Source organism: Schistocerca americana, chromosome 1 (assembly GCF_021461395.2).
Source record: "Schistocerca americana isolate TAMUIC-IGC-003095 chromosome 1, iqSchAmer2.1, whole genome shotgun sequence".
In the NCBI taxonomy this organism is placed as follows: Eukaryota; Metazoa; Arthropoda; class Insecta; order Orthoptera; family Acrididae; genus Schistocerca; species Schistocerca americana.
Window position 1 is genome coordinate 141,419,008 of NC_060119.1, and position 12,312 is coordinate 141,431,319.

The window sequence follows — 12,312 nt, forward strand, 5'->3', positions numbered from 1 at the left end:
CTATCACAGCCCAAACAGTCATTTTGGGAGAATACGTGTTTTTTTTTTTTTGCTTCACAAAAATGGTGATATTCGAAACACCAAAATCGCCAATTTTCTGTATTCGCGACTACATTCAGGCGGAAGTTTGCTTCATCTGTGAACCAGGTGCAGCCAAAGGAAATCCTTCGCTATTAACCATTGAGAGAATGTAGTTTTTAAAGTCATCTATCTGTCGCACAACTCGTACGGGTATGGTCTGGTACCTTTGGGTTTCGAATAGAAACACGCGTAGGCTCTGCCTCTATATTTTCAGCTTTGTGAAACGCTTCAGGCCAGTCTCTACTGCAGTTCTTCCGACTGATCTCCCTGGATTTTACTCCAAAACCCGTGGAGACATTTTCTGGAGTAACTAAAGTTGGGCCGGCCGGGTGGCTGAGCGGTTCTAGGCGCTACAGTCTGGAATCGCTGCCGTCGCAGGTTCGAATCCTGCCTCGGGCATGGATATGTGTGATGTTCTTAGGTTAGTTAGGTTTAAGTAGTTCTAAGTAGTTCTAAGGCTCAGAGCCATTTTTTAACTAAAGTTGGCCGAAGGCCAACTTCCCCTGCCTACCCGTTAAATTTGGTAAAGAGCGTCGGGAACTTATGGAACACTAAATCATGTTTAAAATCCCTAACCTGTGGTATTTCTGCACCGGAAAAACACATCGTTCCATGGAATACATGATTCCATACTCTTCCTTCGGTACACTAACCTCTTTTCTCGTTTCAAGGGTGAAAATGATCGCTCTGAACTGCGGCGCAGTATTTATATGCATTATGTATTGCGATTATAGCGCCGTCTGTTAGCAGCTTTTCGAACTACTTCGAAACTTATGTACAAAATACTTAAAGCTTTCACAATAAGTATACGTTTGAAACATGGTACTTAGGAAAAGGCAGCATTCGGTGTGGATGGGGCCTTACTCAGTTACCGTTGGTAGCTCTTTCTCTTTTTTTAAAAAATGACGTACACTTTATTTGGAACCAATTGCAAATAAGGTTGACAATACGGAACAATCATCAAATTTGACTCTTAAGACACAATGTCTAAATAAACAAATTCTTAAGCAAGTTGCACTCAGGGCTGAGGACCTTATTGACCCGAAATTCAAATTATTTGTCAGCTTAAGGCCCCAATAGTAATAATTTAAAATTAAAATATTTTTTTTAAGAAAGACAATCATCAAAATTTCAGTATTAAGAGACAACATCTAATTAAAAATTCTTAGGACAAATTGCATTCACAGCTGAAGGCCTTATTGACCAGAAATTCAAATTATTTGTCGGCTGAAGGCCCCAATAGTAATTCAAAAAACAATTTGATGGCTGAAGGCCTGGATAGCACATTATTAAGAAGTTAAACTTCTCCAAGATATACTAAAATGTTTTTAAAGAAGACAAAATATTTCTTTAAAAAAAAAGGAATCATCACAATCTGATGAACCAAGAGAGAAGTGGGCCTCAAACAGTGCTCCAAGGAACGGCCTGAGAAAGTCGCTCGACTTCGTAACACATGAGACAGGCAGCCAAGAGTTGTATTCATTTAACCGGATGGCAACCCAAACTAGTGACAATTTAAATGCTGGCCAACACTCTTGCAACATCTACCTAACGTCTGATAACCAACACAACGATGGAATATCCCAGGCAAGGCGGAACCGGCGGACAGTACTGCATCTTCAGAATCCAGTGTTTAGAGCATCCAGAAGCAGAAGGAATAACTACGACCAAACAGTCCAACAGAAACAACATATCCGAATCACAATCAAGGAGGCTGTCTAACTATACGCCTTACTTGACAGCAGGAGCAAGGCGAGGAAAGGTACACTGATGTGAAAATACACTAATCTCCAGAGCAGGTAATTGGGCCGTTAGCGGCCACTAGGTAGAAAAATACCACTGGTTGAACTTCATCAACAAACAAAAGGAATTCAATGATTAATAATAAAAGGTGGAGGATGGCTAATTAATTTCGCCAACTGCTAACACTCCACTCGTTGCTCTTCGTCTCAGCGACCCTGCAAGCAGCAATGCGCGAAGAAATGGCGTCATCTCAAAATAGTGCAGGTTTCACTACTGGGTTAATGTTCATTCTACTCAAACGTCCTGGGTCCGGTGGACAACGAGGTTGTGGCCCTCGCAACTACAGCCCCTCGATCCGGCAGTGCCTGCATTCCGCCAGCAGTCCCGGCATATGCGTGTGCTGCCAGCCGTCACTGCTGCTCCGTCCCAACCGAACTCTCTACACTCCGACGCGTAAAACACTTGACGTCCTTCCAAAGATAGTACCACGGTGCTAGATGTCGATAACGGCTGCTGCTGCCACTCACGGACAGACAACGCTAGCAAACGTAGTGGCGCCAGTAAACACAAGAAAAAAAAAGCGACGCTACTATCCCCGATACATGATCCCAACCCACCAATGGCACGAGCGCGAGCCGCAACACAACGTTTGTTGCACACTTCTATCCATCTTAGTTTGCGAGATATTTAATTTTGAATTCGAGGACTCGTTCGCTGGAAACCCTGCACATTCGTAAAACATGCAGTAAAGTAAAAATTTGCCCTCGGTGACAAATCGTGCAATTTTTTTTAAATTAAAAATGGCAGTTTGTACTAACAACTACGTACTTCGCTTGTTATCGTTTAGCTGGCCGGTGTGGCCGTGCGGTTCTAGACGCTTCAGTCTGGAACCGTGTGACCGCTACGGTCGCAGGTTCGAATCCTGCCTCGGGCATGGATGTGTATGATGTCCTTAGGTTAGTTAGGTTTAAGTATTTCTAAGTTCTAGGGGACTGATGACCGCAGATGTTATGTCCCATAGTGCTCAGAGCCATTTGAACCATTTGTTATCGTTTGGACTGTCTTGAAGTGGACAGCCTACAATTCTAAACAGCAGATTTTGCACGTTACACTGGTTTTGTCATCATCTGTTAACATTTCGAGTGTCTACATACGCTATAAAAATTTGTAAAAGAGTAACTGTAACAACAATATTCAGACTTCCAAAGACAACATCTAAGTTAGCCTCACTCGTTTAACATACGATCTTGTACTTAGCACATAAACAGGAAAAAACTCACTTGTTAAATAACTTATACTTTTGCCCAAAAGAATCGTCTGAGAACATTATAAACAAGCAAATTGGTTATGCACACGACAGGATTGACTCAGTGAACGATACATGGCAGAACATTATGAATATTACGCAAAGAATTCTTGGGCTTTTTACAGATCGGTGAGGTTATCGGGAACAGTTTTCACGCTATATGTTTCTGATTACACGTTATGTTTCTGATTATCAAAACGAAATCGTCTAGCCGTGAAAGACACTTCTCGAACTTTGTGTATAACAAGAAGGCAATTTTTTTGAACTGCATTACTACAGTCATAGCTCATCTCTAGTGGAACTCGGAGTAAACCAATCTTTTTTTAAAAAATACTTCTCGTACACAAATCCTGACCCGATTCCGGTCTAGCGAAGTGACAACACAGTAAACAACATTTTATGTAAGTGAGCCAAGTACGCATTCGTTTTTGAATTTATTTTTTAGTAAATATTTTATTTTTATACAAGTATTGCAATTATTATTCTGCGTACACTTTCGTTCTCACAATCATCAAATTCTTTGATATGCAAGTCATCAGCATTTCAGCGCAACAGCACAAATTGGGTAGGAGTAACATCATGCATTTACATACTGTATATAAGGAAAGAGTTCGAAGCGTGTGAGTTATTTACATATCACATTTGCATCATGGTCAATCGTGAAATCAGCTCGTTTCGCCTCGTGTGAGAAGGAAAAACTTCTATTTACCAGCGTGTGTCGAAATCCGACAGCCACGGTATCGTGATTTATCGTTCGTCGATAATGCTGGTCGTAATGGTCAGGGTCTTGCAACTGTCATACGAGTATTATGGAATGGATGGGATCAGGAATAACATAACGCCTTGCAGCGTCGCATCGAATGGCTCTGAGCACTATGGGCCTTTACATCTGTGGTCATCAGTCCCCTAGGACTTAGAACTACTTAAACCTAACTAACCTAAGGACGTCACACACACCCATGCCCGAGGCAGGATTCGAACCTGCGACCGTAGCAGTCGCGCGGCTCCGGACTGAGCGCCTAGAACCGCGAGACCACCGCTGCCGGCCGTCACATCGACCCCTGGTGACTATCATCCGAGAGGACACTGGACAGACATACTGTTCGGTCTTCCGTGAAAGATCCACAGGCACGACGGAGGCTTAGGATTGCCAACTGTCCCGATATATCGGGACCGTCACCGTTATGGACCTTCTTGTCCCTACTCCCCGACGAGAAACAGTTTTGTCCTGACTTTACAAAATACTGTTACGAGCTTGGCTCCAGTACTGAAGTAACGCCATCTCTTAGTGCCACGTGTACATACATGCAGCCCCAGTTAGTTTTATTTATGTCCACAAGTTTATGATTATAAGGTAGTCTCATAGATGGCGTTGCATGTTGCGTATCCTGTATCGACGATACAAGTACCTTCTGAACCTAGCGCCATCATTCGACAAAATACCGGACTTCTCCAGAAGTATGGGGCTGGAACAACTTTCGCACGCAGGACACGCAAGGTTTTCGCCCAATGTTGCTGCTTGTCACTGGAGTGTCCCGTCTCCAGAAATCGCTCGCTTCTGTCGCTCACGTAGGACACGGCCTTTACGTAGCGCCGCGCGGAGAAATGAGGCAGTTTCGATTTGAATAGCGATCCGATAAGACGAGTCTTTAATGAAGAACTAGGAAAAATGTGGAAGAAATTGAATGCCCTGCATTTGTCCTCAACAATAATATATCAAGCAATGCTGGAATCTTAACTGTCGATAGTGAAATAATCGTCATGAAAATATTTAACTATTTTTCAGTATGCACGGTAAGGGCAGAGAAATCGATAGACTTCGGCTTATGCGTTGATGTCAATCATCAGAGTCTTGTATCTCAATCATAAACAAGATGGCTGTAGTCAATTGAGTTGAGAGAATTTTTATGCTCTGGATTCCATAAAACAATTTTTTGACGCCGAAGACATGCCACCTAAAATAATTTCAGATTTTTACAATAGGCTGATTACTGAAATTTACTTCATGTTTCTGAAGTAAAACTTCGCTCTATTTGGAAAAAAAGTGTAAAAAACATGAAGAAGAATAAAGACTCGATAATTGAAATGAGAAATATATCAATCGTCACTCAAAGATGTCTTGGTGAAAGGAAATTGCCAAATTTATTGGCCTGCAAACCAAGACAAATTTGAACAAATAAAAGAATGAGAACCCTATCCAGGAAACAGTTAATTTTATTTTGAAATTTGAGTAAGAGACCTTTCTATACCATAACATTTGATTACTTAGATAAACGAGACCTGTTGCTTTTAATAAATATCAAGTATTGAATTGGTTAAATCTATCTGTGACCCCAGACTGGATGATGACTGAAAACACTAATAGATACGTGGGTAAAAACGGCGACAATTGTTTGAAGGAATAAATGTACCTGAAGACTTTTTTAGAAACTAAGCGTGACTCGGAAGAATGGAAGTCTAGACACCTCATGGAAGAAAAGTGGATTTACTTTCTTAAGCAAACCTGAACGTAAATACCAACTGCTTAAAATTATGCGAGTATTTTTTTTCTGCTCCCGCACACAACGTCACTGTGGAAAGAGTATTTTCGCTTATGACGGCCCAGTGGACTGATGAAAGAAGTCGACTGCTGGCAGGGACTGTGGAACCAATCTTACAATGACAGTTTAACTGCAGGCTGACTTGCACGGAGTTTACGTAAATAGGAAAAAACACTTCCAGAAAAAAGTGAAACCTTGAAAACAAATTTCTTGTAATTGTGTTCTGAATAAAACATAATTGTATTAAACAAAATTTTTATTCCATTTCTACACCTCCATCACAGAGTGTCCAGACGAGTTCCCAGCTAGATATGACAACTAAGGCTGTTGATGAAATACAGATATATCGATGCTTTTTCGGTATATGTAGGCGACATTATCTTCACCGATAAAGAATCGGCACCCGACACTGCAATTTTATTTATATATTCATTTATTTTACATTATATTTTTTCGCAATTTTCGGTAAACATATGAAATCCTTCTTTTGAAAGCGTAGTAGAGCATAACTTTACTTTCACTTTGTGAAGAAATCTTACTACTTTTTGAGCTTTCATAATTAAAATAATTTGCAACGCGTCTAGTGTGCTATTTCTTCACATCGGCATTTTTCAAAAGCAGTTGCTGAAAATAATGAACAAAATCTATATGACTAGATTGACCTCTTCGTCGAGGACAGAGGTGTGTGAGGGAAAATGCTGATGTAATCGCCACTCGTAGCTACTAACAGAAACTGCCACGCAATCTTGACACAACAGTCGCTAGGTCGCTAGCGTTTGTAGAAATGGAAAAAAAAACAGGGAAGACGACATCAAGTGTTCCGGAAAAATCCGGTATGTGACGAAACCGAACGACGGACCCATTGGACACCTTTTATTGTACCGCTTACATACAGCATTGCTAGCCAAGTGGCTATCATCAAGCGTGAACGTGCATCGTTTTCGACTCTTACTCTAAGGGGAATAAACAGGCTGGTAGCTTATTGATGTACAAAATATCTAATAATAAATCTGTACTTAAACATACAGCTCTAAAACGGGCGGTATATGTACAACGTGCAGCTGCTATTTTTATAGGCCAGTACATCGATTTTTTCCCGTCGTTGTATCCGACTATAGATGCCATTTTTCGATATATTTTGTGCCGATAGAGATAGTATTTTAAATATCGATATATCATGTTCCCGATATTTAAAAAAATATATCAACTGTCCTAATGGCAACCCTACACGTACCTTTCGTCACGGAATGGGGAGCAAGACATCTGCTCAGACAGGGCGACGACGACTGCCTCACCACCGATTGCCAGCACGGCGACCATTGTTGCGACTTTCCCAGACAGGGAGGCAGAGAGAATCGCCAACAATGGCACCCCTCCCCTCCCCCACCCAAGACAACACTGGCATCGCATCGTCTTTTCAAACGATACTAGGGATGGTGGCTATAGCTGAAGCAGCTGATTTTGGGCTGAACCGGTTGTTTCGTCTCCTTTTCACCCTGACTGTTACACCACACGAAGTAACCGGTTTCTGAAATAACCGAGTTTCGGTGTTTTCTTATTGGTATTATTTCCAGCAATAAATTTAATTATCAAATAAGACTGAAAAACCCAATGAAGGTGATGGTGTAGGATATCCATATCGATATGAGGTTGAGGCTGTGGCAAAATCGGTCTCATTGTCTCTGGTAAAGACGGAGAAGATGAAGGAGACGGTCGCGGTGGCAGCGAGAATGCATGGTCACTAGTTGACATCCTTCCGCATCGTCGCTTTTAAATGGAATCCATTTTTAATGTCAGCAAGAACGAACAATGCACGCACCTCTAAGCGAAACGCAACGACGGTGCTCAAGAATGTATTCGCACATGTTGAAAGTATAAATCAATTGTTCGTCTGCTTATTGTCATTGTCGCATCACTGACTGTTGCTGATATTAAGTATAGACATTGTACCAAATGTTATGTCCGATTATGAAATATCAACATTCGTCTGTTGATTTATATACTAGTTTTTGAAATTAATGAAAATTTTAACGTGCTCGCTCCAGCTGTTTCAGAAAATGTGAAAGATTTACTAAGTACAAGCACATATTGTCTGATAATAGACATTCCCTGACTTTCAAGAATCAATTTTAGTACATGGTCAAACAATGAGATTTCTTAAAGGAAAACAAAGCGATACTAAATTAAGTAGTCTTTTAATAAATTCAGTTCCAATCTCCTACGCAGTTTCTCAGTCATAACTGCAGTTTATTTTGTGACTCACCATTTTGTAACTCACCTTTTACATCCCATTAGTCCAAAAAGTTTCGAGAATGGATTACCAAAAAACAACGAAACTTTGAGAAGACAGTTTTAATGCTGCATCTGCTGTACACAGTCTGCTCTCACTTGTCCAATACAGAGCATCCGAAAAGTCCTTCTGTGGGATGTACGAGAGTTGCCCAGAAAGTAATGCATGCATTGCTTTTCTTCAACAAATCTTCATTGAACATAATGAGAATTACACACACACGAAAGAATGGTGTTTTATCTACACACCCTATTTTTCCATGTAATCTCCATCCCGTTCGTCTACGGCCTTCCTCCAGCGCTAAACAAGGGCGTCTATGACCCGTCGGTACCAGTCCATGTCCTGCTGATGGAGCCAGAGCTTCACTGTGTGAATCACCTCCTCATCGTCCTCAAAATGTCTTCTACTAATGGCATTCTTTAATGGCTCAAACAAGTGGAAGTCCGAGGGGGCTAGGCCAGGGCTGTCAGGTGTGACAGCCGTGGATTGTCTCCCCGACCGCTGCAAATCGTGGAGCTCCTTCGAACCGCCCTCTGATGACCTCACCCTCCGTGCCCAGCGACTACCTGTACTTCTATCGACAGATGCTCCATAGACTTTGAACAAGCCTTTGTGAATACTCCCCACAGTTTCTTTCTCTGTAGTGAGAGATTCAGTACGGCAGGTTGCTTGTAACGTACATCACCTACAGACGCCATTCTGAGACTGTCCTGCAGCTACGCTATCTGTCAGAAGTGACGGAAACTTGGCGCGCTCACTCAAATAATACATACGTAAAGTTTCGCATTCGTAGCACTGTTTTCGGCTGAGAAAAAAAAATGCGGTCATTAGTCTGCGGGCAACCCTTGTAGCTCAGCTTATGCGCCACATTCGCTTTAATGTCGGTTATGTCAACACAGCACTAACCCTTTACGAGAATTTTTTGCACTTTCTCTTGTTGTCGTATGTTCATATTGATATCACGAATTCTCGCCACCAGTGGTGACTTTTTCCAGAAAAGAATTTTCCGCGTTATGCATTTCAATCAAGTCGCAGCAAGGGTCTACGTTTTGTTGTTTTTGTCCGGGAGTCAAGCTGAGCAGCACATACTTTGCACACAGTTCTCTCTTCTTCAAAATACCCTGGAGAATATCTTGAACACTTGATTTGGTGGTTGTTGTTGCATTGCGATTTGTGACTCAGCAACGTCGGCACACTACGGGCGCAGGTTGTCAATTTAACGCTTCATGCTCTCACTGACTGCGCGGATCCACATCTGTTGTTTAAAGTTGTTAGTACAAGCTATCAACTTAGTTATTGTGCTAACATCGCTTCTGCGCCAGGAATGAAATCAGATTCTTCTTAGAAGGACAGTGGATATTTTTACCAATATTTTCAGACAATTTTAATGGTAAGTTTCCAGGTATTGCAGGTCGCAAAATTCCGGGTCCTGTGGTTATAGATCCTTTTCCGTATTTGCAGATTAACTGAATTATCACCAGAGGCAGCTGCCACCTCTGCCTGTGTAACTGGGGTAAGAGTGTTGCCGATATCATACGCGAGTTGGGGTGGTGATCACTTAAAGAAAGGCGCTGTTCTTTGGGGCTGCATCTTTCCATGAAATTTCAATCACTAAATTTCTCCTCCGAATGCGAAAATATTTTGTTGGCTCCCACTTTCATAGAGAAATGACCTCCGTAAAAAATAAGGGAAATCAGATCTTGCGCGGAAAGCTTTGGTATTCATTTTTCCCATGTTTAGTTCGAGAGTGGTATAGTGCTGAAACAGGCTGGAAGCGGTTCTATCAATCATCTGCCCAGCACTTAAGTGTGAACTGCAGAGTAGTAATGCATACGTAGATTTTTAGCACGTACCCAGAAAGCAAACAACATCAGCGGTAGGAGAATTCCAAGCCGAAAATGTCACTACATCTTAAAGACACTGTCCATAAATAACGAATGTTTGATTCAGAAACGAAAAAAATTAGATTCTGAGCAATATATTTCTGTCATAAACATACCTCTAACACAGTGGTTCCCAACTTTTCTGATACCATTACCCCTTAGGCCAATCAGATATTAGCTAGTACCCACCTCCACCCCCGGCCTCTCCATTCACCCCGCCTTCCACACCACCACCACTAGCAACAATCAACATAAGCGCCTAACTAATCTTCTTCGAACAGTTCCGTTTATAAATGACGACAGATAACTAACGCGTCCATGAGACAATTGGTACTTCTTATTTTTAACACGTCTTGTTTATAGAACGATGAAGCAATTTTCAATGCATCGCTATTGCCACCTGCAAGTCCATCTCGAAAAAAAAAAGCTAGCTATCGACATTGAGGGCAGACACTTGTTATAAAGCATGGGCTCCTTAGCGACACTTGCTTCACACACAACCTGCACCCCCATTTACAATCAACCAAATTAAAATACGTGCACTGAACTTGTTGCTAGAAAGTCACTTGATTGCTGGACTCCTTACTTCTGAATTGGCAGAAACTGGACAGCTGCCGGCTGTGTGTGCTTTCTGTCTGAAGACTGCCGCTAACAATAATAATGGTTCAAATGGCTCTGAGCACTATGCAACTTAACTTCTGAGGTCATCAGTCGCCTAGAACTTAGAACTAATTAAGCCTAACTAACGACATCACACACATCCATGCCCGAGGTAGGATTAGAACCTGCGACCGTAGCGGTCGCTCGGTTCCAGACTGTAGCGCCTAGAACCGCACGGCCACTCCGGCCGGCCAACAACAATAATGATAATAATCCAGTGTAGAACCTACAGCAATGGAGTAGCCATTTCGTAGTTACTGTTGTGTTAGGCTGTCAATTAGTTCGTTTATTATTGCGAAGTGAATAATGAAGCAGTTTCTGATCTATTGCAGGAACTATCTACAACTCAGAAAAGGCATTTTAATGAGACATTTATGTGAAGTATAAGCCTCCATTTTACTATCGCAAATACATTGTAACAAGTGTGTGTGTATAGTGGACGGGTGAGGAAAATTTTGTTCGTAAATTTGTTTCACAAGCTGTAATCTTGTAATCTCCACCACACTGTGTCACATGTTACTGCTAGTATTTAAAAAAAATGTATTTTTGGTAACTTCCGTAATCAGTATTACAGCCCTACGAATTAGTGATAATAGAAATGGCTTTTAAGCATTAGTTTCGTGACCGAAACTCAACTGAACGCTTCATTTCCATCCCCCACAAATTTTCATTTTACTCCTCAGGATGTTATTGTCCCAGGTTTGGGACCACTGCTCTAATAGCAAGAACAGCACTAGGGCTGTGTCGAGGCCCTACACCAAGAGACCGAGAGAAAAACAAAACGAATTCAAAATTCCCACTCGATCAATGGAGAAAGACTTCGAAAGTGCAAAAAGCCGCATCCCTGCTACAAAAGAAGTACCAGGGCTGAAAAGAGGAATAATGGAATAATAATTGCGAGCAGGTATTGACGAATCGTTTAATGCTTGGAGAAAATACCACACTTTGAAGCGCGGGGTAGCCGAGCGATCTTTGGCGCCTTGTCACGGTTCGCGCGGCTCCCCCCGTCGGAGGTTCGAGTCCTCCCATGGGCATGGGTGTGTGTGTTCTCCATTGCGTATAAGTCAGTTTAAGTTAGATTAAGTAGTGCGTAAGCTTAAGGAGCAATGACGTCAGCAGTTTGGTCACATAAGATCTTACCACAAATTTCCAAAAAAGTATCACACATCCAATAAGGAAGAAGAACGGGACGAATATCAGATCCTATGGCCACAAATAGGAAATACGCTGGGGGAGGCGGAAGTGTGAAAAGAACCACTGAAGAAGATAGAACACCACTACCAACAAAATTGAACTTGCGAATATTACAGACTTTCTGAAAATAGGATACAATACAAGGTTGCAGCCCAGTCGCAACGCCATCTTGTTTTCAAAGGAAAGATGGAACAATGTCAAACGAAAAAAATTTTAAAATATTTGTGGAATACTTTAAGACATTAGCAGTGGTAAGGAACTGGTGTAACCATAAGCCAGAAAAAGTGATCGTAAATGAACAAGCCAGGTTACCGTGGGACTTCCAGCCGTGTTGAACACTTTTACACAGCACACCGGACACTAAAATCGCGGAGGTAACAAGAGTGTTTATTGTTAGTTCGGTATTTCAGCCAACAGGAGCGTACGTGATAAACGGTACAAGAAACTTCGGAAGACCTGAAAATCTAACTTCTGTGTCTCTGGTATAAACCAGTGAAAACTGTTCCTCTGGTTACAGTCTCACTTGGTGCAGTGCCGGAAGATCTATGTGTGCTCTCGAAAACCATTGACACCGTTAAAATGGTCTCCTGCCACCTACGAAAAGTCACTATAGTG